This window comes from Amblyomma americanum, chromosome 3 (assembly GCF_052857255.1).
Source record: "Amblyomma americanum isolate KBUSLIRL-KWMA chromosome 3, ASM5285725v1, whole genome shotgun sequence".
In the NCBI taxonomy this organism is placed as follows: domain Eukaryota; kingdom Metazoa; phylum Arthropoda; class Arachnida; order Ixodida; family Ixodidae; genus Amblyomma; species Amblyomma americanum.
The window spans coordinates 214,164,911-214,192,326 of record NC_135499.1 but is presented as its reverse complement, the minus strand read 5'-3'; the positions used below and the strand labels follow the sequence as shown (position 1 = coordinate 214,192,326).

The 27,416-nt window shown below is 47.2% G+C and overlaps 1 long non-coding RNA gene across 1 annotated transcript; it reads left to right on the top strand.

The window, feature by feature from the left end:
* The first annotated feature begins 8,764 nt into the window (after window positions 1-8,764).
* On the top strand, window positions 8,765-15,297 carry LOC144123639 (uncharacterized). Its single transcript, XR_013313129.1, has 3 exons — window positions 8,765-11,185; window positions 12,383-12,456; window positions 14,413-15,297. It is a non-coding gene; the product is annotated as an uncharacterized LOC144123639 (long non-coding RNA).
* Window positions 15,298-27,416: the final 12,119 nt, after the last annotated feature.

Below are 27,416 nucleotides of genomic sequence, written 5' to 3'. Positions count from 1 at the left end.
TTGTTCGCAGTGGTGCGTACACGCGCACGAAATTGGGGTATTCGAGAAGGCGCCTGTTGAAGGAGCTGTTCCTTGGGTGTGGAAACAGGGAGACTTATAGGGCTCGATGAGCCTCAGATAAGGAGTCTCATATATTATCCGGATGAGACGAAGGCTTGCACGAGGCGAATGGTGTCGGTGACACTTTTTTTTTCCGTTTCCTGCTGCAGGCGCACGCAACTTTCGCGTCGGCCGTCCGGGGACGAGTTCGCTGACTCCAGAAAGCTGACGCTTTGCGTGCGAGATTGCCTCTGCCGCGGGATGAAAATCATTCCTTCGCTATCGCCCCTTCAACTGCCGGCATTCTCCTCGCTGAGTGCTGACGGCGATGTTTCTCCCGCAAGATACGCACGTCGTGAGGCGTGCGTGGCGAGCGAATAAGCGATGAATGTTTGAAGTTACGCGACAGACTGCAAGTGCGGCGCGATAGCGGGCTGTTTGTTCGCTCGCTCCCGGCTGCCACAGGGGGATGCAACCAATTCGTATCGAGTGGATCCCACGTGACCTCCGGAGTCCCAAAGCTTTGCAAATCCTGCGGCACATCATGTGGCACCAACCACGTCATTGCCTCGGTTCAAAAATCTAGATGATGCCAGCCTCTGGCACTGAACACGTGCTCTCGTCCCTCCGTGTACGGTAACCCTCCCCCGCGATCTTACCCGAGCAGAGGGGGTTGCGCTTCGGAGGATCCGGGTCGGGGTTGCCCTCACTCCTGACGTAACTCGAAAGTGGCCTCAGTTTAGAGACTTAAGTCCGCGCCCCCGGTGTCCGACCTGCAAATCCCGGAATGCTTAGGCAGACATGCACCACCTGCTGTGGGTTTGCCCTGCGATGAAGCCGTCTGGAATCTGGCGCCTGGCGGCAGCGCCCCTCTCACCGAACTATCGAACAAGTGGTGCACGGAAGTAACGAAGGAACGAGTTTTCATCGATCCGCTACACCGCGGATTGCAGTACGACGACGGCGGGTCTCAAACGTGTAGTACATCGACCCTGCGGTCAAAAACAATGTCGGCATGGGGAAGTGAATACCAGTCATAAACATGTAGGGGAGCATGCGACAAGCAAATGGCAGGTAAATAAATCGCAACAAATGTATTTCTGACTGTCTAGAAATGTCGGGCGGGGCAATATTACTTTTAATTCTTTTTATGGCCCACTCTACTGTATGTCTAGAAATGTGCCTGAGGAATGGCCCGCTTAAAAAGCGTTTCGAACTAGGCACTTTCTCACCTAGCAATGAGATGCATAAGTGCTGAGTGATACACGGACTGTCAGTGATTATGAATTTTAATTTTGTAGAGCAGCAGAATGAGCTGGCTTGTCGCTAGCCTATAGCATTGTGCAAGCAGCAAGGCTGTTTGCTTGTTTTCGATCCTTTGCAGACGGATACAGTCATCTTTAGCTTAAAATGATAAGCAACATTTTGTGGTCTTCAAGGCGTCATACGTGAGCAATCAATCAAATGAAATCAGATAATTTATTTCATGTGCTAGTGAAGACGTGAGGAGCCCAGCGGCGTTACGCATGTGGAAATGCGATAAAAAAAGAAGAGAAAAGAACCAACAACGCCAGCCATGAGTCGAACACGCGCGAATCCAAGTGCGTTCGCGACTCCTACTGCACCAGTGCGACAGAGATCTTAAGTGGGCAAAAGTATCACATCCTGCTTTCACGAATGGCCTCCCGCACAGTTCTCGAGGAGGCCCGGCGTAAGGGGGAGTGGCAGCGATTCCGCGGATGACAGACTTCTCGCTTAGGCTGCCACCCGAAACAGGCGAGCTGTTTGCGTCACCGACAATAAAGGCTTTGTCTAATCTGATCACGTGTGCGATTGCAGACACATAGCCGTTCGCACATGCGGAAATGACGCACCTGCAGTTGTTTAACGCGATAGGGTTAAGGGCCCCGTGTCGTAGCAGGAAGCGGCAGAAAGTTAGGCGGGAGGATGAGGTTAATAAGTTTGCGGGGAGAGTGTGCCGCAGGTGGCGCAGGACAGGGTTAATTGGCAAGACATGGGAGAGGCCTTTCTGCGGCAGTAGGCGTAGTCAGGTTGATGATGATGATGATGATGATGTCGCAGAAAAGCCTGGCATCATTGTGTGTCGCTGGCTTTGAGCGAGAAATCCGCGGAAAAAAAACTATGATCGATTTCAGTACTTATCCCAAATGCCAATTAGGTACGCTAGCACTTTTCCTCTCTTCCTGTCCCCTCACCTCTTTCATTTCATTTCTCCATTCTGCCTGCTATCCTTTATTTCTGCTGCCCCAGCTCAGGTGCTTCAGTATCGATGGCAGATGCCGGGGCTAGCAAAAATCTTTTCCTTCCTTTTTACTATTATTATTATTTTTTTAATAAAACCACTACAACAACAACGCTAGCCCTTTTGTTTTCATTTCGGCTCCGGTGATCTGATCCACTGCTCACAAATGGCAGTTGTTCAGGTAGCGATAATGGGGCTAATATCCATAAATGCAGAATTTGTCATTCTCTCCTTTACATTCATAGATCCTTGGGAGTCTTCCCACCACTCCTGGCGCAGTGGTGCAGCGGATAAGCGATGCCCCTTTCAACGCACTCCCGTCCGCACTGCCTTGCAGTTGGTTTCGCCAGCATTCGGCTTTTTTTTTTTTAGGCACTCTTCCTCGAAAGGTGCACATCTTCTTTGTCTTGTGCATGGTATCCCAGACGTATGTCATGTGTTGAAACTGCTGACGCGTCAAGCTTGTAAATTGTTCCAGTGCTATCAATCTTCTCCGCAGGAGTGGTAAAGCGTAGTGCCACTAGACGCTGCTGTGGCTTTAGTGCCGCACGTGTAATGCTGTGGAGATACACTTTGAACTCTCCGATCTACCACTGAAGACGGCTTCAGTACTTTCGGGGAAAAAGTCAGGTGAGGGTATCGTCAGGTTATGTCAGCAACAGCCGCTGGGATCTCTTCATCGCCAATTTCAAATAGGACTTCCGCATAGATTCGAGACGTCGTAAGTCTACTTGGTTAGAGTGACCAACCCGCCGCTTACTATTTGTGATCTGTTCCAGTGTCGTGTCACCCAGAACAGACAGATCATTTTATTGCGATAACAGTACAAGGGTTAGCCACGTAGAAGTAATCGAGAACGAGAGAGCTGATGCATGCCGGTGGCAAAATAAAAGAAGTAAACTTACCTCATGAAGACTGCATGAAGTTCGCACAGAATAAGCCGAAAGAAAAATGGCAGGCTTCAAGGGACAACTAAGTAAAGAACGAACAGCACCTGGTTAAGGCAATCCTAGCTGACTAGAAGTCACGAAGACGCCAAGAACACCTGATTGAAGCAGTTTTATTCCAACTTCACATTGAACATACACATCTGACACATAACTTCATTCTCCTGAAGAAAGGCAAACTGGTATGCGAAAGGTTTTGTGCACTCTTGTGCACAAAACTCGAGAAACTAAGCATAAAACATTTTATGCAATCTTACTACCAACCACCCCAGCAGGCTCCTAAGAGATAATGCGCCTATCGAAATTTCCTGCGTTTTTAGTTCCTCATGAGAAGTAATGCTCTTAAACAGGTTATAATGTTACGTTGCCCGAAGGATGGTTCGACGCAAGGGCGACCAGGGCACAGAGCGCAGATCAAAGGGAGCACCGGACAATGCGCGCGCATCACCCAGACACTTCCTCTACATCGTCTGCCCACGGATTATCCGTTGCAGTATCTTAAAAACACTTCAGTTCTTACCGCCATAACGAACACACTAAATATTGCGTTTGACGCATGATAACCTTGTCGCTTGTGAGCCATCAAACACAATGCAACAACAAGCCCACGCATGTCCTTTCTTTAAGACATCGCCGTGCAGTTCAATAAAAACATGCTCTGTGTCGTTGTTATTGTTTACGATAATTGCCATCTTCCTGCTTTGCACTCTAGGCCACATATCTCACTACCGTATACATGATACCACCGAGCAGGTGTAGACGCGCGTGTAGGTACCCTCGAAGATTGCACAGGCGTGTTGCCCAAAGAGTTTTCGTAATTATATAATTCATGCGGTCCCACGGGACCTCGCGAGGCACGGTAAGTTTCCTGTGGGTCAACAGTGACAATCAGTTTGGAAAGGCTTCGTTAGAAGCCTGCTGTACTTTTGAGAATTCCCGGGCTCGGTGTGGACCAGCTTCGGTGGGTCTTCTCTGAAAATGAAACACATTTCATAGCCAGAAGTAAGAATTACATTTTGCAGCGATGGGGAAAGTAATCACTGCTCTTGTACCCTCATGCCTCAAATGCAGAATTCGTAAATTATATCGTCTGACAGTCGCTGTGCCCCTTTGTTAAAACTCACCAGAGCTCCACGCCGTAAAACTTGCGGTAATTTACGGAAGCGCATTAAGCTGTACGTCAAGAATTACATGTCTGATTCAAGATTTCTACAACTAGTAACAAATGCAAACGTAAATGTTCTTAAGGCCGTAGTAATGAAAGCTCTAAGCGGACGTAATTGGTACCTGCAGATACACTCAGACAGGAGCCATATAATTGTGCAACTGCGAATATCGCAGAGCTTCAAGCGAAGCAACCAAATCTATAATTTAATAACACTGTACTGTTTTCTTTTTCAGAATGGGGTACTAACAAAGAAGTCAAAGTAGTGGACTGGTGCTTTTTTGTTGGGGTGAAGTGCGAATGTCTGGAAATTAAATCTAGCACCAGAATAAAACTTTGTGGACAGAATCACGAATGACTATTAAGCATAATGTAGGCATTATCTAAAACGACTTTTTTTTTTCAGTCCGAAATTGGGTCGTGGGATATCCGAGGGACATGAAGATGTAATGAAAATGGCTCGACGAACGAGGGCAAAAGTAGAACGCACAGGATAGGACCATCGCCTGTCCTGTCCTGTCCTGTGTGTTCTACTTTTGTCCTCGTTCGTCGAGCCGTTTTAATTACATCTTCAAGCATTAACCAACTAACCCAAGCAAAATTTTTACCTGAGGGGCATCCCAGGGACATCCGAGGGAGCCCCTTTACAGCGATCGCTTACACTGGGAGCTTTCTCGGGCAAATGGTGATTCTGCCGTCATAGTGTGTGGCAGCCAAAAACTTCTTCCGAACACTTGCTGGCCAAAGGCAAGGCTGGCCAGATGGGCCTGAGCCATTAAGGATGTACTTACATATGTTCCAGGGGATATGTAAAGTGTGGTCAATAGCAGTGGTCATTCGCTTGGAGCCGCCGCGATCGCTTAGCAACCAGCGTCACCTTATAGCGAGCGGCGGTGAGAGAGTTGCAGCATTGATCCGGTGCATCAAACAGTGTATAGAACAGCGGTGAAAAGAAGGCATGACGGCAGGAAGCTTGCGGATAATTGTTTCTTCAATATTTCATGGCCTGAGTTTTCTATTCCCTTTTTTTCTTCTCGCAGGGTAAATTAAAAAATAAACAGTGAGCTCTATACTGAAGCGGGCATCTAGTATAATTTTTAGTAGTAAATGCAACGCACTAGATGGTGGTATGAGCTCATTTCACGAAGCAGTGACGGGTATTACTGAGGTTAAGATGGCGCGCTTTCCTCTGATGTCCTCGTAGTTATCGGCAATTTGAGCTTTGATTGTTATGTGTCTTCTTGTTTGGTTTGGTTACCCGGGGTTTAACACCCCAGCGCAACTCAGGGTACTTGGGAAGCCGTGGTGCAGAGCTCTGGATAATTTCGACCGCCTGGAGTTCTTTAGCGTGCATTGACACTGCTCAGTACATGGGCGCCTACCACTTCGCCTCCATCGAAATGTGACCGCTGCGAAATGCGAGCCCGCGTCGTTCAGGCCAGCAGCCGGGCACCATAACTACTTTGCCACCACGGCGGCTTATGCGTATTCTTCTGACGCGGATTTCGCCAGGGCTGCGGATCAAGGGATCCCGGATGTCATTCTCGCCCGATGTTATTCTTAGTAGAATGCCGCACCAACTAGCCCTCCACCGCACTCATCTGGGTCCTCGCCACTGTGCGTATCAGTTAAAGCCCTCCACCCAATGACACCCTCGATTTATAGCCTCACCCCGCGCCCGCTACGTTCATCCTCCAGAAGCGCCATTCACCGCCCACCCATTCCACTCTACCCTACAGATCCGCCACCTACCACCAAGTCACCTACCTCCACCCTCCACAACGCTTCCACCCACTAGCAGCCCACGCAACTGCGGAACGGGAAGGCGACGGCGAAATCAAATTTAAAGACCCAGTGAGAAAGCCAGCTGTCCTCCAGTAGCACGACACGCCAGCCATTTCCTCCATCGCCATTATCGACAAACCTCCACTCACCCAGTAAAAGCATTCGGTAAAGCATAAAAGTAATCATCGAGGAGGGTAAATCCAACTTATTTCGCAGCATTCTCACATCAGGCTTCATGATCGCCCCAATTAATTTTTTTCAGCGTGCTGTATTAGTACACGCTTTTGACGTTTGTAAACAAACGCGGGGGCTGATGATGGTACTAGCCCCAGAAAGCTTCCGGTATCAATGGCGCGGCGTTTGAAAAAGTTGAAAAAGTGCGCCTGTGCAGACGGCGCAGGGCGCGCAGCGATTGAAAAAGCGCTGACGCACATGGCGCGTGTCGGGCTGGTTTTGATAAGGCTGAGCGGCAAGCGAAGCATTCCGCGCGGTGTTTGATAAGGCGCCAGTGCAGGTGACTCGCCAGCTTTCGATCCCTTTTTTTTCTGTGGTTATTGCTTGCTCGAAAAACGCGCCTGTCCAAATTCTTCATACCGTATAGTGTTCTGGGGCTAAATCGTACTGTTGCCAGAACAAAAAAAAAAACGTTTGACAGAACCATGTATAGCATAGGATTTTCACGTGGGAAAAGTTGCCAGGACGATCATGAAACCTGATGCGAGAATGCTGCAATAGTTGAATTTACTCTCGATGATTACTTTCATGTTTTTACCTTAATCCTTTACTCAAAGCATTTTGCTACGCACAAGTGGCAGAATTTTTCTGGGGGGTCAAAATGAGTGGAGGTGGGTGTATGGATGGTCGGTTGCGCTTTTGGTTTTGTTTTATGGGGGTTTAACGTCCCAATGTAACTCAGGCTATGAGGGACGACGTAGTGAAGGGCTCCGGAAATTTCGACCACCTGGGGTTCTTTAACATGCACGCACATCGCACAGTGCACGGGCCTCTAGAATTCCGCCTCCATCGAAATGCGTCCGCCGCGGCCGGGATCGAACCCGCGCCTCTCGGGGCAGCAGCCGAGCGCCATAACCACTGAGCCACCGCGGCGGCTTGGTTGCGCTTTTGGAGCGTAGATGTGGGTCCAATGTGTCGGTGGGTGGGCACCACACTTCTTGGGGTAAGCAACTTGATTTGCGCCACGAGCGCAAGATAGGGCTCCTGTATGCATTCTCGCTGCCGGAGTTTCAGGGTAAGCTCAGTTTCAATGGCACAGTCGTTACATTTGTAATGGTTCTCGAAAATGGGAAGGAGGTCCAATTTTCGAGACTGCAGGCTCGACACATAGAGATAATAAAGACAATGTTTTTTTTCCAGTGCTTGAAAAGGCCAATCTGTTCCATAATCCCCCAAAACAAAGCTTTCCAACGGAGAGGGAATCGTCCCGCACGCATATGTTCGCGAAATGCTTTATCCAGAGAATTATTCAGAAATTCGTAATTCAGAGAATTTCCCTCCACTCATCTCCACCCTCCAGAATTTTCCTCGCACCAGAAAATCAAGAAAGGAGCCCACCACACTCCCACCTCCACTCTCAACCACCTGCACCCCCCAGAAGTTTCCACCAACCAGAAGCCCTCGAAAAAGCAAACCAGAAGCCCTCGAACTCAAAAACGCAAAGTGAAAACGACCTTTGTAAAGCGAAAACCAAAACCGGTTCCTGTCGCAGCCAAGCCGCATCAGTTCACTTGATCATTCAATTTTTCGTTCTGGTGCTGCGAGGGTTCCTGATGGGGGGAGGCTACAGGAGGGTGAAGATGGGTGGATGAAGGCCTTCTGGAGGTATAGGCGCGGGTAGGTGGTGGTAGGCAAAGATTCCGGAATGTTGAGATTGGTGTGCCTCCTCCAAAGGGTGCTTCCGGTGAGTGTAGACGCACACGCACAGACCACGGATTTTTTTTTTTGAGGGGGGGGGAGAGTAAAACAGTAAAACATAGCTACAAACGGGGCACAAAGGAAAGTACTGTGCTGAAGAAGAGAAATCGGAAAAATCGAGCGGATAGCATCTCGCCAATCTTTCCCAACTGCTCAGCACTTTGGTCTTTGAAGGCGTTTCGTTCACTCTGCGGAAGTTGCAACCCATTGCAACCGATGAAGAAGGGAGACGAAAATTATCCCTAGGCGCCTAAGCTTTCGGACTGTTTTTTTTTTTATAAGAGCAAGAGACGCGAGGGGCAATAAACGTCGCCCAAATTCAAGCACTCATACCCACGATGAAATTTGCGCGTGTCTAAAGCAAGATCTTGATATCACATTATCGTGCTGCCCCAAAGGTACAGAACTAAAGTTAAAAAAAAATGGCTGGCCGCAGCTGCCGCAGCAAGACATGGAAGCAGCGGCGCGGCGATGCCCAGTCACTGTTTCCGGCACCTGAGCCCAGCGGACGTAATCGGTCGCTGATGGTCTCAACACCGCAGATCGCCGAAGATAAACCCCTTCGGTGACACCAACGCGCATGCGCAAGCCGCTGAGCTTCGCGCCTCCTGCTTCGCGGAAGAGAGATGCGACAGTAACTGCGTATACCGTCCCTTTGGTGGTGCTGTGCGACGGAGTGCGGGGACATATTTTCGCAGTACTAGCGGCAGGGCTTCTTGACTTTGTGTCCGTTGCCAGTGGGTTACCGCCGTGTTCGCCGTCCCCCCTTGAAGACGCCTGGTGTGTACCCATGGCCGAACAACGACTGCCGAGGAACGTATCCCCGAGCCAGGCCGCCGGCATCGAAGGTGAGTGCGGGGCTAAGCCTCGCGGCGAGGGCGACGTATGTCCGCGAAACCTGCTATTGGCTTTTAGTGAGAAATTCATGTTTACTAGCGTTGTTTTCGCGAACATTCGATAAAAGTTAAAATGCGATACGCAGTGTGAAGAGGTTTCGTGGACTGTCGCCATCGGGTTTCTTTTCCGTGACAGAAACGCAGTGGGTAGGATCCGCGGTGCGCATAGCTTTAGGCTTAGCTCACACTACAGGCCAGCTGTAGGTATTGAGCCAGCGAGGAAACTGCACCCGGCCAATTCTTTAACAGTACCGCGCGAGCGTCGACCAAACTGCTTGTCAGCGCCCTATCACGGCGGGGAGCGGCGAAGCTAGCGAGAATAACCGCGTGCGCGCAAGTTAGCCCGCACAACGATTGTCGTCTGTGGGCAAACTTGGGCGCATGTGGTTATTCCGGCTGGCTTAGCCGCTCCCCGCCATGATAGGGCGCTGACAAGCCGTTTGGTCGACGCTCGCGCGGTACTGTTAAAGGATTGCCCGGGTGTAGTACGTACGCCCCGCATTACTCGCTGCCTCAAGGGGACTTAGATATGCGAGCCCGCTGCCGTTTGTGTCACGGAAGAAAAATCCGTTCCGACCGACGTTGCGACCAAGCCACTATGTCGCCGCCGAACGCCCAGGCACGGATGTGCTCTTGAATGACATGTGGTTTGTTGTCGTACACGGCGCTCGGAAATTCTCGCCAGCCTCGTCCAGCAACTCCGAAGAACGGACGCAGCCTGCGGTCTGCGGCACATCGTTTTCCGCCGCAGCCAAGGTCGGTAGTCAGCTTTCCTTGTTCAGGCATCACTGCGGCCCGGTTTCTCGGGCGAACCGCAGCGTTAACTGTTCCGTCACGGTGAGTATTCACAACTGCGATATCTTTGCGTATCTACAGCAGGTCTCCTATTTTTTTCTTTCTTTGCAGATGTGGACCGACATGGCAGTTACCGGCCGTGCAAGATTATTTTCGTGCGGCCTGCCTCTTCCTCATGAAACAAGCACTGTAGTACTGTCGGCAGCTTCGATTGCACTGCAACGCAGCGTCGAGTTTTCTGCGTTTTCGATAAGCAGGACCGAGGATTATCGAAGCGAGAAAACTGACAAAGCTGCAGATGGACGCGGTACCCCTGAGGATGTCTCGACACTCTGTAAGGGGGAAGTGGTTGCAGTTTAGTCGAAGGTGAAGTGGTAGACACCACATGCGCTGCTGACAGTGCGGGAAGTGCACATTGTGACCGTCGGACGCCTGAGTAGCGGGAACGTAACTTATTACTTCCCTTCGTTCGTTGGGTTCGTTTACTGAAGGTTTTTATCGTTTGCCTTTGCAGATATCCGACATATGGTTCCGGTGCTGGTTCAGCATGCCCGAGCTGCGCTCTCTAGCCCTGGCCCGACAACCGTGCACCGGACAAGATATTTCCTTTCTTCCACACGTATGACGCCGCCTCCTGCCGCAAGCGTTTTATCGATACTTGCAAGTTTGTTACGTGTCTACAACAGTTGAAGACCCACCTTGGCATGTTCACCCTTCATAAAAATATTTTTCGCCCTTAATTGTCTGTCTCTCGATTAGTCGTGTTGCTACAAGTCGTTTACACTGACAATACTTCCACCCAAAATAGCTGAGGTGTAGCCTTCGTTGCATTTTGGTCCCAACCAAATAGTCTGCGCTAACTGGACAGCTTTGCATACCTCCAAAAGGGCCTCTTGACCAAGCAAGGTGGACGTCAGTCCGGCTCTTTTGCGGTGCGCAATGTTGTTTTCCTTTGTTAATATCGTCTCTATATTTGTTCACTTCGCTTCCTTATTGTTTCGTTGCCCGATTCATCTGTTTATCTCTTTGTGCCCGAGTCTCCAATTTCTCAGGGACACAACAACGACGTGGCACAGGTGCAGAAGGTTGTAATCAGCTGGGAAAGCGGGATTCGTCGTCTCCTTCCCGAGGCCTGACGTCTGCGCGGGGACACCACCGGCTTCCCAGGCTGCGGCTTCCAGTCAACGCAACGAGGCCCCAGTCAGATCCTTTGGGACGCCGACATGGTGGCCTGCTGCTCCTGGTCTTCGTCGCCGCTGCGAGAGCCTCAGTGAGCCAACGCCGAGTTCATGTTGGCATGGTGTACCGAGCTGCCGCCATCTGCCCCTGTCCTCGGCGTCGAGGCCTTGAGTGTCCACCACAAGTGAGCGAACAGATTTTGAACTTTGATTTTCGGTATAAGGCAAAATTGATTAGCAATCGATAGCACTTTTCCCGCGTTTTTTTTTTTGGTCATGTGTAAGCTTTGTGAATTCTGTGCTATATCAAATGCGTTGTATACGGAACAGCCAGGTTCGTCTCTTGAAGTACTCTCACGCAGAATGGTATCAACTTCGCGGCACTTACACGCCTTTCATATTTGGCGTAGTTTCCGTTCTGTTAAACTGTTTCTTTTACTTTTTCGGAAGTACTTCCACTTTTTACTGCCACAGGAGTAGCAGGGCTACTCTGTAAAATGCTGGCGTCGGCGTGCGAAAGCAAAAGTTAAATCCACCCTTTAGATACCTCACTCTCCACTCACATGCTCCCTCCTCCACGGGCAATGGTGACTAAGCAACACTTGCCCCATTTATTATTCCCACCACAACATATACGGTGGTCCATTGGTTAAGACATGCGCCACTGCGCCAAGAGGCGTCTATTGACAGCTAGGGTGCTCTCCTAGAAAAAAAGAGGGGGCCTCAGAGCAGTATGGTGCCTTATTAGCTAATCTCTCGCCCGCTTCTACTCTACAGTAAGCTTATTATATATTCAGTCAGAAGGTGATCAGTGTAAGGCGAAACTGCTAACGTAGCATCATATCCCATTGTATGGTCACACAACAGCGGCAGGAGCAGCGAGAAGCTGAAGATCCAGCTCTCCAACGTAACCGAAAGGCTAATGCTTCGGCGATGCAGCTTAAGCAAGAGGAACACGCTACGCCAATAATTTGTCATCGAGTCATTTTTCGTAAAGCCAAGAAAGAGCCTAAGAGTAAAAGCGGAAGGCAAAAGCCCCCTGCTATCGCAACTTCGCCGCATCAATTCGAAGCCGCTCCGGTGGTTCTGTGTTTAATGGGCTCGGCTGCTGCCCCTAGAGACGTGGGTTTGATCCCGGCCGCGGCGGACGCATTTCGATGGAGGCGAAATGCTAGAGGCCTGTGTACTGTGCCTATGTCAGCGCACGTTAAGGAAATAAAGGTGGTCAAAATTTTCCGGAGCCCTCCACTACGGCGTCCCTCATAGCCCGAGTCGCTTTAGGACGTTAAACCCCATAATCCAAGCTAAGCTAAAGGATCGGTTCGCATAGTCTTCCGTTAATTGCCCTATTTCGTTTTTGTTATGCTTTTTTTTTGTTTCAGCTTGATGCCACGCCTTCGTCTCCAACAGGATCTCTCCCTCGCTTCAAGCCAGTTCGTCAGGATCGAAGCTCTGGGTGAGCTTTACCGTTGTTTGGGCGTGCACTTTGCAGCTAAGCTTTTAAGCACCCGTTCCCTGGGTTCCACGTCGTTGTAGTAGCAGTAGTAATAGCAGCAGCAGTGCGTAACCGAAGAGTGGTTACTACCGGAACCATCCGGGGGTGCTTAACGTGGAAGGAGGAGGACATGGCGAGAGCACGGGTATGCGCGATCGGCGGGTGGTTGCCATGGGAATAACCCGAAGGCTGGTTACCGTGGCAGAGAGACAAAGAGACAGAAGACCAGAACGGTGGGTCTAAAAATTAATATGCAGAAAACCAAAGTTATGTTCAACAGTCTAGCAAGAGAACAGCAGTTCACAATTGGTAGCGAGGTGCTGGAAGTGGTAAAGGCATGCGTCTACTTAGGGCAGGTAGTGACAGCTGATCCGGATCATGAGAGGAAAATAACTTGAAGATTGAAGTGGAGCGATATGGCAGGTTGTCTCAGATCATGAATGGCAGTTTATCATCATCCTTCAAGCGGAAAGTATACCACAGCTGTATCTTATCAGTACTCGCCTACAGGGCAGAAACGTGGAGGCTAACGAAAAAGGTTCAGCTTTAGTCATGGACAACGCAGTGAGATGCGAAAAAAAATGATAGGTGTAACGTTAAGAGACCGAAAGCGGGCAGAGTGGGTGAGGGAACAAACGCGGGTTAATGTCATCCTAGTCGAAATCGAGAGGAAGAAATGGGTTTGAAAGGGCATGTAATGCGAAGGCAAGATAACCGCTGGTCCTTAAGGGTAACTGCGTGGATTCCAAGAGGAGGCAAGCGTAGCAGGGGGCGGCAGAAGGTTAGGTGGGTGGATGAGATTAAGAATATTGCGGGCATAAGGTGGCCGCATCGGGCAAAGGACCGGGTTGATTGGAGATACATGGGAGAGGCCTTTGCCCTGCAGTGGGCGTGGTCCGGCTGATGATGGTAACCGTGAAAGGAGGGAGAGTAGGGCGAGAACAGAGGAATATGGCACGCGCCGTTTGCAGCGGCTGCTGTGAAATGCTCCTCCCGAGGAGCAGTTCAGCCCAGGTGGTGACGTGCTCCTGGAACGGCGGACTAGAGGAGTGCTAAGAACGAGGATGTATGAGTGGTCTGTAGCTATGCATATGTACATGTCGCTGTCAAACTGTTTACCTCGGTATATTGAAAAATTAAAATAACTCAACAGTTGCTGAATCTCGCGTTACACAGTGGTAACTGTCCTGTGAGCTTCAAGAGCTTTCTTTATTGTATTTCAATGTCTTTATTGCCATTTCTGGCCTTGCAAGCACCTCGCCCTTTTTTAGTTTCGTTTTTGTTCTCCTGAAAATTTTGTGCTGTTGCTGCCTTTCATTATTTGATTGCAGAGTAAGCCTGCTACAGCAGGCTTTCGTTTACATTTTTGTAGTTCATTTTCATCTACTTTTTACAGATTTAGCTACACGGCTGTCGTTCCGTGAGGTAGTGTCGTCGTCCCCGCGCACGCTCCTACGCCCCTGTAATATACGGCCTGCACAGCCTGCATATACGGACTGCACTGCGAGGTCAACCTGAACTGCACATCTCTTCGTGCGCCCTAAAACCCCAACCAAACCCCTGGACCTATTGACAGCCTAGTGCACTCGGATACTCCACCGCTGTCGCCCCGCTTTCCTACGTCCGCCTTGTCTATCTCTAGAGGTCGATTACAGATGCATTAGCTACCCCACGTGAAGCATGCCTATCCTACGCCCTTCCACTACGACACACCCCTAAACTTTGCCACGGGGTAAAAGTGCGGTTATTCGTCGACCGCGCAAGCCAGCAATCAATGAAATTCGCTTTACTGCAAGAGAAAAAGTTCAAAAAATTTTTCCTTTATTTTGTTTACTACCGAACTAACCTGCTGAGCCTATTTGTAGTAGAAATCGTAATTTAATTTTGTGTAACTTTTATCTCCTTTTCTGTGTGCAGGTGCGCCAATTGGACGTGCTGTTTCGTGCACCGGGCGTGGCGTCTTCCGAGCTGACATTGGGGCCATCAGAGAGAGCCGGCGTCGTTGAAGATTCCTCTCTTCCTGACGAGCATTGTGCTGGGCCAGAAGCAGCTGCGGACTTACCTTGCTCCGTTTGGAACGTGCTCCATTACTTCATTCAGCGGACTCTCACCGTGAACACCTTTTATGCACCGGGGCATACTACCAGGCTCCCTCAAGACGCTATTGTGGCCGCAGGGCAGTGCGCGCACCCGTGAGCGAACCTTGGTGGGCCTCTGTGCATTCCTCGAGCAGACGGGCTTGACGCCCCGTCTGTTGCGCTACGTATAGTGTCGCGCAGTGACTGGACGCTCCGCGAGTGCTACCTTGGACGATCAACAGCTGACGCCCCACTCCAGCTGCGTGTACAAAGTGTTGTGCGCGTGTGCTTTATCTTCATTTATGAACTAATCACGCGTGCAACCTGTGTATATGTATTCTTGTGTAAATAGTGGATTTGTGTACGTTACCTCTCCCCCATCCTTTCTTACTGTCCCCTCACCTCTTTTATTTCACTTCTCCATTCGGCCTGCTACCCTTTCTTTGTGATGCCCCAGCTCAGGTGCCCCCGTAGTGACGGCAGTTGCCGGGGCTAGCAAAATCTTTTCCTTCGTTTTGATTTTTATATTTCCCGTTATTTTGTAATAAACCCTACTACTACCGCCTTCGATCGGTGACAGTACGGCGGTCAGTGTGTTCGTCGAACCAGTGTGCTCCATCGCCTTGACCTCCCATCGCGACACGTGACCCTAAAGAAGGAAACTACCCCTGGTGTCTTCTAGCGCGGTCTCTTTCACGAGAATTGCCAATAAATAATTTTCACCCCAGCCTCGTTCGAGCTTCTTGTCGCCACTTCAGTGCTCGCCGGCGCCAGCTGGTTTGAGCGCGTTGTGGTTGACGCAACTGTCGAGCTTCATAGCGCTGCATAGAAAAATAGTGTAATGTCATCTCGTCTTCTGCATACTTATTCCATAATTTCGACGTCTAATACATGTTGTATCATGTCCAGAAAGAGTAAGTAGCGCAGTTCATTCAGCACCTTTCACTCCCTCATTGAATACGTTTTGCCTTAAACCCAACTATTAAAAAAATACGAACTTTATATTTAACTGTCTTATATCACGTGATGAACTCTCCATGAAATTCACATGCACAGACCACACCGCGGCGTATTTTTTTTCTGAATTTCGTGAAACCCGGTATTGTACAAATGAGTCAGGTGCGCAAAACGCACATCATGTACAGTTTACGTAGGTAGTTTCAGAAAATTCTGCGAATAATTTTATTGTAGTACCGAAATCTGTAATGGGATTGTTGCATTTCATCGCATGCAGGATTTGCAGGATTATTTGTTGGAATGTGTGGCAGTACGATTAGCGTTTCCTTGTGATTATAGGATAGTTTCTTGGCATAAAGATATGAAAATAGTTCAACACCTATAAGGCCGGCGGAAAGTTAGGCGAGTCGGTAACGATGATCCATGATATGTAGCGCGAACAGGACGAAGGACAAAAAAAGAGGTACACAACATAAGCGCTTACTTCCGACTGACTTTCACCGGTTTTTCGGGGCACATGCGCATGTTTGTCCTTTAGTGTTCCGTTCAGCCTTGGTCACCTTAGGCTCCCTTCCGGCGGAAGTAAGCGCCTGTGCTGTGTGCATCTTTCTCCTTCGTCCTGTTCGCGCTACATATCATGCATGGATCAACAACCAAATTCGTCCCAGTCTATTCATTTATGACTTCCTTTAAATAAGGAGGGATTAACAACAAAGAGGTCGTGCACTAATGCCCAGCACCCTTACTACCGACTGATTTTTTTTTACTATTGAAAACAGCAGCCGCTAGTGGTGGTGGCAGTGTTCATTACAAACTAATAACCCAAAGGCCAGACAATATGTCTGTCGGCCGATGAAACTAGGGCTTCGTGTGGATACTTACATATGAATGCTTCCTGAACGCCACATTTAGGCGATGTCTTTATGACCCAGGGCGTCCCCACTGAGCCAAGTGGTATTTGTGATTTGTGAATGACCTATATTAGATATAACAGAGAGAGGCGGGATAGTTGGTGACTAGTAGTGGAATGCATCTTAAAACAGCGCGAAAAGACCAGGGACGCGGAAGAAACCAACAGGACAGAGCGCGGAACTTCAACTGCTTTATTACAACGGTGCGTCACATTTATACAATCATCGCAATCACACTGTAGCCTGAGAAACGATCATCACGTAACACTGGTGCGCAGGCGTGTACGGGACAACATGCTTTCCAGATATGAAAACTCTTTATCAGACAAGTTTACCGACGTTTTGCTGACACACGAGCCGGATTCCTTCTTAACACAGTATGCCTCGTACTCTTGTCTACTTAGTTTAGACGCGAACTTATTCAAGACTGTGGTCTCGCGGAACCAAGGCCTGCAACCACGGCAGTGGCGACAATGGTCGGCCACATGCATGCCCTTCCCCCGCCGATGTGCCTACTCCTGCGTTGTGCTTCTGAAGTCTGACGTTTATACAACGTCCAGTTTGTCCAATGCAGCTTTTGCCACAGGACAGGGGTATTCGGTAAACGACCCTCCTTTTGCACGGGGCAAATCTGTCTGCGTGCTTGATACTACATTCTTCCTTGCGCCTTCCCTGCACCTTATTGCATAGGCCGGCCAGTTTTTGGGGTGCGGTGAAGTCCACCGGCACGTCACCTTTCTGAGCCACTTTTTTCAAGCGATGCAAGATCTGGTGGTAATAATGGATGGCAACGGGTCTCTTGCGTTGCGCTTCTTCCCTGCGGCGGTGCTCAGGTACGCCCCTAGCTTCACTGGCTAGGGCCTCTAGCACAGAGGTGACCAGCGCTGGTCAGCCTTTGTAGCTGGAAACCCACGCTGTGTGACACTTTATGATTGCAGGACTTGTCCAGAGCAGCACGCAGGCAGTTTTTTGCAATACCCCCTATAACAAGCTTGGAACGAGCTGACTGGTAGCTTAAACAGCTTTTTTAGCGAGGCTGTAACCTCCAGCACGCTTGGGTTTCGTGGACAACAATACAGATATCCAGGAATTGCAAGGACCCTTGCGCCAGCACCTCATGGGTGAAGCCAAGACCAAAAGAGCACTCGGAGAATTCTAGAACCTGCATGGTGCACCGCAGTCATACTCCCCTCATGCGTAACCCCTTTCAGGAAAATAGTGAAATGATCCACGTTTCTAGAAATTTTAGCCGAGTAGGCTGTGTCAAGGCGTTCAGCAATTGGCTTGTCACAGTATGATGAAAATACGCCGCTCAACAAAGGGGCTATGCAAGAGCCAATACAAACGTCACGCTTTTTAATGAAGTTATTTTCTTCAAAATTGACAGTGATCGATGAAAGATAAAAGCTAGGCATTTCTAAAAATTTATCTACACTTAATCCGCATACATTCTGGAAGGCCACAGGGCCATAGTAATCAACTTTATCTTTAAGAGCGCAAAAGTGTTTGTCCTGTGGCAGGGAATAAAACAGGCCGGTTACGTCTATTGAAAAAGGGAACAAAGATTGATTCGAGCTTTCATGGTCACGAAGAAATGCGATAACCTGTTTAGAATTCTTTATTGTGAACGGGTCCGCTATTCAGAGTATACGCAAATGTTTTTGTGGAAACTTGGAGAAAGCCCCCTGTTACGTATCGCGCTCAGAAACAATGGCTCTAAAGGGAACACCTTCTTTATGGGTTCTCGCGGAAGATAAAATGCTCAGTGCTCCGCTTTTTTTTCTCCTTTGACTGTTTTCCAAATATTTGTCAGGTTGTGCCTGTCACACAAGGCCTACGCTAGTTTTTTCAGCCTAGGAGCACTACACTTTGTGGAGAAGCTTTTTGAAACGGCGTCCTTCGATTTTTTACGACAAAGTGGAATAGGTAGAACAGCGAAGCTACCCTATTTATCTGAAATCATTAAGGCGAGATCCTTGTGCTTGAGGTAATCGATGGTTTCTATAACTTGTAGTCGGTCTTTTTTCCTGACCCGCTTGGGCACAAGACAGTTAACACCACCTGAGATGCACCAGCCTTTTTCATCTTCAGGCATACGTTTAGCTATATCCTTAACCAGGGACAAGAGTTCCACTTGGGAGACCTTAGGCTTGACAATACATTATCAACAAATTTAGGCACATTGCACGGACTGACATAAGAAACTTTTCCTGGTTGTGAATTAACACTTCTTCGACACTTTATTCAATCAAGGAGTGCTGGAAGACACTGGGACCACAGCAGTTCAGTGCAATATCTAGATTCACGAGAGTACTTTCTGTACACAGCAACATGGTCCCCTGGTCTTCTAGGCTGGGACGCTGCCAGCACACGCAGGTCCCCTTGAAGATGTCGGACTTGCCTCCAAAGTTCAGAGCGGAGTATCTTCATCAGTCTTGTAGCATGTCTCGGCGAAGGGGTGCGCGGGAAGAAGAGGGCGACGACCTCCGGCAGGACGAGCCGCGGTACTTCACGGCGAACGCACACGGCAAGCGATGATCGCAGTCAAGTAAACAAGGGCAACGGAGGGATTCATGCAGAGAAAAGAAGGTAGAACAGGGCTCATTGAACTATAGAAAGTAACAACTAAAATAGAGAAAGGTGGGCTAGTTGCTGACCAGTAGAAGAATGCATCTCCAAACCGCGCAAAAAGACAAGGGACGAGGAAGAAACCAACAGGACAGAGCGCGGAACTTCAACTGCTTTATTACAACGGTGCGTCACATTGATACAATCATCGCAATCACACTGTAACCTGACAAACGATCATCACGTAACACTGGCGCGCAGGCGTATACGGGACATCATGCTATCCAAATATGAAAACTCTTTATCAGACAAGTTTACCGACGTTTTGCTGACACACGAGCCGGATTCCTTCATGATACAGTAGGCCCCGTACACTTCTCTACTCAGTTTAGACGCGAACTTGTTCAAGACTGTGGTCTCGCGGAACCGAGGCGTGCAACCCCGGCAGTGGCGACAATGGTCGGCCACATGCCCTCTTCCCGCGTGGCGTTTGTATTGATCCTTGCATAGCCCCTTTGTTGGGCGACGTAATTTTATCATACTGTGACAAGCGAATTGCCTTGACACAGTCTACTCAGCTAAGGTTTTTAGGGTCTCACAAGCCCCACAAGTCACTCCCGGCGGAGGCATCAGTAGCTTCGTGTGCAGTCTGATTCTTAACGCTTAGTGTAATTACGTGCCCCTGTCAATTTCTTTCGATAGTTATTTGATCTGAAGGGCAGTAATCTTGTCAGATGACAGCTGCTACAGAATGTAGCGAATGACGCCATCAATCAACATAGGAAAAAATAAAGGCCGGTAATTGCGTACATTAAGCTTGAATACAATTTTGATTATGAATAATCACAGTACGCAGCGCAAAGAAAAGAGACCGCGTATACAAAAGAATGTTTTACACGTTAACGCCTCAGGCTGCAGAAACCAAGCATTTTGTTGTGGCTTTGTGTAAGCGAATGTGAGTCGAAGTACTCACAACGCTGCATGCTCGGTAGTATCGTTGGCACCAATGAAAAGGTTTGGAACATGAAACAACCAAGGAAATGTTTCGGCCGTGGCTGAGCTAAGATACTTACTTGGCTTTCACGGTGTAGATCTTCTTCCAGGTTTTGTCGAATACGTGCATCGAAATGCAGCTGTACTATAAAAGGAAAGAAAAATTGTTCTTATTATGTTTACAGAAATTAGCCATTATTTACACAAATTATTCATGAGTACTGTGCAAGCGACGCGACCGTCAGTAAATTATTCATTTGCTGAAAGTTGTGTCAGCCTGTATAATAGAAACACAATTTAGCGCCTGTGTTGTCTATTCGTGTTTCTCTGGTCAGTCGTCGTTCTGCACTGCTTAGCAAGCGTGTGGGGGAAAAAAAAGGACAAACACTGTCCTGCGCTATGCTAGAAGCGAAAAGAGCATGAAGACAAAGAGTTAATTGCTAGCATAAAACTAATGTTCAGTTTCGCGGGAAAGTGTTCAATATATCGAGAACATTTTTGCACACTAATTAGTGCATAGTTTCGCCGGTCTGTCAGTGTAACAAGGACAACATAAACGAAAGAGACGGGACGCGAATGCGATAATCTTACCAACGCTGCCTTCTAATTGCTTTCTTGCTATAGCTAGCCATTTCGTCACCATTGGACATCTGCGGCAGCGCTATAGGGTAACTGTCCCATTATAACTGAAATTATTATTATTATTATTATTATTATTATTATTATTATTATTATTATTATTATTATTATTATTATTATTATTATTATTATTATTTTATCAATGACGTTTCCTCCGTGGTCAAAAACTCCTCGTTTCTCCTTTATGCACACGATATAAAAATGTTCAAGGCAATACATACTCTTCATGATTGCTTGTCATTGCAATCGGACATATCCGCCTTCTCTGATTGGTGCGTGAAGAATGGGCTCACTCTCAATTCATCTAAAACCAAGGTTGTCTCATTTACGCGTAAAACGCACAGTCTTCTCTACTTTTATTCTGTGAATGGCAGGCCGCTGCCCAGGGTTGATGAAGTTAATGACCTCGGCGTACTTTTCGACCGTAGCCTCAGCTTCTCCTCTCATACAAAACGCATTGCTCTACGGGCTATGCTTACACTCGGCTTCATCTGCAGGCTTTCGAGAGAGTTTCGAGCCCCACTTCCTTTCCTAAAGCTCTACCTCTCCATGTGCTTGCGCTTTTGGAATATGCGTCTGTTGTTTGGAACGGCACTTGCCAGTCGAACTGTGAAAAAATCGACAGAGTTCAGCTAAAGTTTTTACGCATATTTCAACATCGGTTTTCTTGCAAAACTTCCAGCTCTCGTCCCAGACGGAGTAACTCACTGCAGCTTCCTTCTCTTAGCTGCCGTCGCGTGAGGGCAGATATAATTTTCTTGTATAAACTTCTTCATGGTCACATTCTATGCCCTCAGCTCCTAGCGCGTATCCTTTTGCGTGTACCGCGAAAGAGCATAAGGGAATTCAGACCATTCCAAGTTTCTGCGCTCCTGCACTCCCTCTCCCCTCTGGACAGAATGCAAAAGTTGTTTAATTCTCTTTGTCCTCACCTAGATATATTCGAAAATTCTCTCCCTTCCTTTATATTGAATGTCCGTGACGTTCCACTTTGAGCACTCTTTTTCTCATACATAACTTCCCCTTTCATGCATTTAGTCTTTACTACACTTGTGCATTTGCACCGGTATTATATTGTTTTTTTCTCCTTAATTGTTCATCACGTCTACTTGTTTTCATTAATATTATTTCTTTAATACTGTGTACTCACGCCTGATTGTCTGTAACGCGTTCACTAATTACATTTCTTAATGTGTATGATTGTATTTCTAGCTTGTATTTCAGAGGTTTCTTATTCGTTCATATAAATATTGGCTTTATTCTTGTTTGTATTTTGTTATATGCTATACTTGGCTGTTATCGGTCGTTCTTGTGTTCATTCTCTTTGTTTATTGTTTCATTAGTTGTTTATATGTCTGTTGCCTGTTCTAGCTGTTTTCATTTACCGCTGCTCTCGCTGTTTTTTTTTGTTTTCGCTTTTTTGCTTCATGCTTGCTGTCACGCCTAGTTTATATGTCTTTTTTTTTTCTATCGCCTTGACGGCTGCATTACCTCCCCTGAGTGTCTTTCTCTGTGGTGAAATAAATTTACATTTTGTGCGTGTGAATGGTGCACCAGCACCACGACCTTTGGGTTGTTCCTGGGCACCGAAAAATAAAGATTGATTCATTGATTGATTATTATTATACGAGATGCTATGAACTGTGAAAGAATGAACAGAAATTGGGAACCATATCCGAATAGCGTTATTTTTGTGTTCATTCTGTCGGCACCAATTTATTAAGTTAGCTTTTATCAAAGAAATTTTCAAGATGTTATTAAAATTAAAAGTGACACCTGATATCACACGATCATCGGTACACTGTCATTTCGCCAACTCGTTAACAAGTTACTCAGTAAAACAATGGAAAAATTTTCCCATCTGTATATTAGGTAGAGATAGCGCCTAGAAAGAGCTGGACTACAATGGGGCACAGTAGCTCAGAGTGCCCGACTCATGTTCGCGAAAACTTTTTGATCAAATGAAACAGCGACTCCCTGAATTCCTGTAAAAATCTTTTTTTCCCATAGAACACATTGTTAATTCTATCCTGCAATGCAACGTTTTGTTTTACATCTTTCAGTGAAATTCAAAAATGAGATTGCATTCTATAAAAAAATTTACGGTTCATTCTTTTGCTTCTTAACATTTTTACACATGCGGCAATAAAAGAGTCCTCTGTCTTCTACTAAGCGCAATGATACACATACAACAGATTGGTTAAATTACGCCCTTTGGCCGCGTTGCGGACCGTCATGTGACCTGCCAACTAGTGACCTTACTGAGTTATTGAGTTTTGGTCCGGTTCTATTGAGTGTGTAAAGCTGTATGATGTATACGTTGCAATTCTCACGTTGCAATTCTTGTGCGCATGTGGTGTCTCTTTCTTGTTTGTGTCCTGATTTGCGCAGCCGTTCATTTCATCACGTTGCAATAAATGTACTGAATGCTCCCCTCTCGGGGCACACTCGTAAAAGAAGCATATTATGCTCCTTCAAAATAATAAATCACGCTACTTCTATTATGCACGTCTTCTGCCTTCGCAGGTAGCACGGAAAGGTTATAAGAACGATCATGATGATACTTAATTTGTTATTGCGCAAGGGCATCTGCGGCCAAAGAGCACCATGGCGCAAGGTATTTTCGTTTACTGAAGGTGGGGTCAAAGGCCCATTTCCCAAGCATTTCACCCTGAACAAGTCGATCACCAGGCCAAGGGAAGCTTATACCCATTGTATGGCCGGTTAGTGGACAGCGGAACTGGGGATCGAACCCCGCACTTCCCGAATGCGTGGCGGATGCTCAAACCACTAGCCCATTGCTGCGGTTAAGGTTATAAGAACGTTATTTCTTTAGAAAAATAGTAACCGAAAGTTCTTAATGTGTCCTTTTCTTCTCGGCGTTTCTGAAACATCCTTCAGAAAAACAAAAAAAACGGTTTTAAGGAAATTAAAAATAGGGTAATTTCCTCACTTCTCGATAGACACCTCAACGCCGCCAGAAGGAACGGATGAAGGAGGGAGTGAAAGAAGGAGGGAAGAAAGAGGTGCCGCATCGGCCGGGATTCACTCAGCAACGCAAAGATAATTGCTTGCTAAATGTACTTTAAACATTCACAAACCAAACATATGTGAAACTTCCAATGTAACGCTCAGTAACAATCCACGACCAAACCCGCAAAATATGGCAGCAAAATGCTTTCATCAACGCTCTAAAAGGAGCCAGTAGCAACTAGACCGAGAATAGAACACTGCAATACCGCAGTCTTACATGCTACATCCAACCACTCACCTGAGTCCTGACTCGACCTTACACCCTGGGCTCATGCTATTAGTATACCGGCCATGAAAGGTGCCCTAATAAATGTTAGATGTGAACTGTTAACAAGTAAGGTCTTCTGAAACAATTTTGGCATCTTGTATGCTATCTATGGCAGGCACAAACAAAGAAATTCAACTGCAAAAATTTGTTAGTTGAAGTGTTTTAATGTTTCACGAGCGGCGGAAAAAAGTCATGGGCAGTACTTGCAGCAGATGCTTGAAGTAGACTTATGCGGGTCTGGAACATGTTCTGCCGTTTTAGCATTCCACTATTATTGTTACCTAATGTTTGATTAACGTTGGTTAAACGCTGTACTTTTGAACATTAGCGAGGCTTTGTCTTCCACAGGAACAAATTGACGCGTAGGAAAATAAACTGCTGAGCGAGACTCAAAAGGAGAGACAATTGGCTTAGGCATTTGATTCGCTGGTGAGGCTTGACTGTGCAGACCATTTTTGACATCTCAAGGAATGAACTCAACACAGTAGAAATTCTACAAAAACAGCGCACACAAGACATTAGCATATTTCATTAACACAGTAGAAGCTTGTAAACTACACAAGATCTCACTAAATAATCAGTCGGAGCTCTATTGGGGATCTTAGTAAGGATTTATCCCATCTGATGTTTCCGCGGATACAGCTCGCTCAAAAGTGAAAAAAAAAAATCAAATTTTAGCTAAAATTCGAGTTTATTTCAGTTTCGGAGTGAAAAACACCCTGAAGATTCGGCCTCTGCTAACTCCTTTTCACCTCCAGACCTCAGTTACACTAGCACGCTCGTGTCACTTATAATACGGCGTTGAGAAAATGAGGAAATACGATATCGACCGTCCAGGCTTCACGTGGGCGTGGACATCGCACTCAAAGATAACGGTCACGCGGAACTGCAGAATACAGAAAAGACACTTCTTGCAGCTCAAATATGTAGTCACGTGTCTTGCAACAATAGCACTGTTGATCTGGCCACCGACAGCTTCCGGTTCGCTATAGGCACGCGCACACGCATATCAGTGCATAGCATGCGGGCGTTCAGTGCCAAAAGGCGCTGATATAGACTGCTCTTCCAGTTAGACTCACTCAGTAGGTTCGATATCTGGAAAGGGTTTGCGTTCGCCGTTTTCTGAGCATCGCAACTGTGGAGCAATTTGTACCCAATGAATAAAATACTACAACATGATGAAGCCACAAGCGACAGATAGATCATTTCCTAAACGTGGTTACGACAACACTTATAGGCAGCATGTAGACTGCACAGAAGACCTGCCTCGTATGCGAAAGGTGCGGAGTTCGATTCCCAATGCTGTCGGAACCCGCTGTTTTCCCCTAGCCTTGGTGCTCAACTTCTTTGGGGCGAAATGTTAAAAAAAAAGTTTTCGATACCCTCTCGAGGAGAACAAAAATAAGTTCCCCTAGGACCATTAAAATCAAATCATCATCAAGCTCCATAGAGGTGCTATTCATCTGGGACTTCGCAGCTGCAAAGAGGGTGGTTGTCATCGTTCAATTACGCATATAAGCGCACCCTTTTTATTGTGCGAAAATATGCGAAATATGCGCCACGGAAATTATGCGAAAAATGTCCGCCATAAATGGTGACTAGTAGATTCAGAGCACTGAAATATTCCGCAGCAGTTCTAGTTTGTTTTTTTTTTTTGCCACACAATTTCATTCTAAAATAGTCGGAAGAAGCAAATAAAAACGCATTCTGAAGGCCAACTCAAACGCTACAGTTTGGATATCTAAATGACTTGCGGATTATTCCAAAATGCATACACATCGAACCGATTAAACGAAGAAAAAAATTTGTTGAACGCAGGTTCCTTATAGTTGAAATTTAATGATAATATATAAACCCCAACCAATACAACAGCAAATTCTACGCACTTGAGAGCATTTGCTTACTAGCAGAGCACGTATGATGCGTCGTATCTCTTTAACAGCGTAGAAAAGGCTAGTCTATCGCCTTGACTCATACTTTAACTCTGAAGGTGCCACAACCATACCTGAATGAATTCTGCACTAGAGGGAATGCCCGCAGGGCTGCATCTGCGCCTGATCACTCGTCATCGGCAGAGAAAGCACGCCAGGTCGTTTTTTTTATATATGCGAAAGAATTAGATAGCTTCTTCGGCACGAACACCTGGCGTCGCCCAAAAAGTGGTGACGTTAAAAACTCTCGATGGGCCCAAATGATGTGATGTCATTGAAGGCGAGAAAATATGAAATGTTTACCAGTAATCGTCAGTACCAATGCTTACCACTGCACCAACTTCAAAAGAATAGAATAGATCTAGATGTGGAATAGAATTGCAACGCTTTTGCATTACTCGCACGTAAGTTCCTTAAAGGGCAACTACACCGCAGCGCACCTCCACAGGTTTTACTGAAACTTTCAGGTAAGTTATCCGGAGTGTTTCTGGTAATTTCTGCCAAATTTCGCAGCCGGACGACGTCTTGTTGCAGCCCAAATGAATTTTAAAATTTTCCATTTCGTGGCCTCAATCGGGCTATTCCTACCGGCAACATTGCATGTGTGACGTCACAGGTTGCCACACTCGTTTATATTCGCCTCGCATAAGCGGACGGACAAAATTTTCGCCCTTGTATTTGGTCACTTAAAACAAGTAATGACCCAAGCTGTCGCTTACAATCACTAGGCTAGCCAATCATAGCGCGTACGATAGGTTTTGGGACAGTCCCCGTGACGTCATAGTCGAGCCGAAACAGTTTCGGTTTCGGTTTTCTGCTGTTTTAACACTTCCACTCGGTATTTTGAAAAACGGTCTTTGTACCGGAGAGAGAGGACTCCAAAGAATGTTATGTGATTGATTGTGAACTCAAAATGTTTGAAAACCTCCGGATTTCCCCTTTAAGTGCCTGTGGTAAATTTTCTTTTTCATAGTTGTTTGATTGGCCGTGCCAACCGTGACAATAAAAACACATCGCATTTTTTTTATTATGTTTCGCCGCGTGCACAGTGAACGCCAAGGGACGTCGTATGTTTGGACGCTGATTATCACTTCTGATATATTTGACGGACTCGAGCAACTGAAGACACGCATAAACACAAAAAATAAAACAAAAATCCCCACATCGTTGTCTCGCCCTACGAATGCATCCCGTCGTGGCCAGCATACGAAAGGCTTCTCAGCTTACTAGGAGTAAACGACTAGCTTGCAAACTCCAGCCTAAGGTCACATTTCTTGGCACGAAGCTAACCTGATTATCATGCAATTTATCAACCCACGCCTTTGGTGAGGCTAGTCTATTTCTTTTTTTTTTTTTGTTCCTACTCTGTACACGTTGCGTCCGTTACATGTCGCGCACGAAATCATGGACACGGGTGACGGAAGAACGTGTTGCGGGCCCGCCGCAGTCGAGCCGAGGGAAAAACTTGTCGGGTGCGCGCTGTGGCGAGAGGGAAAGGGGTGCAAGGGAGGAGGGAGGGGGGTTTCATCGCGTGCGACGATTA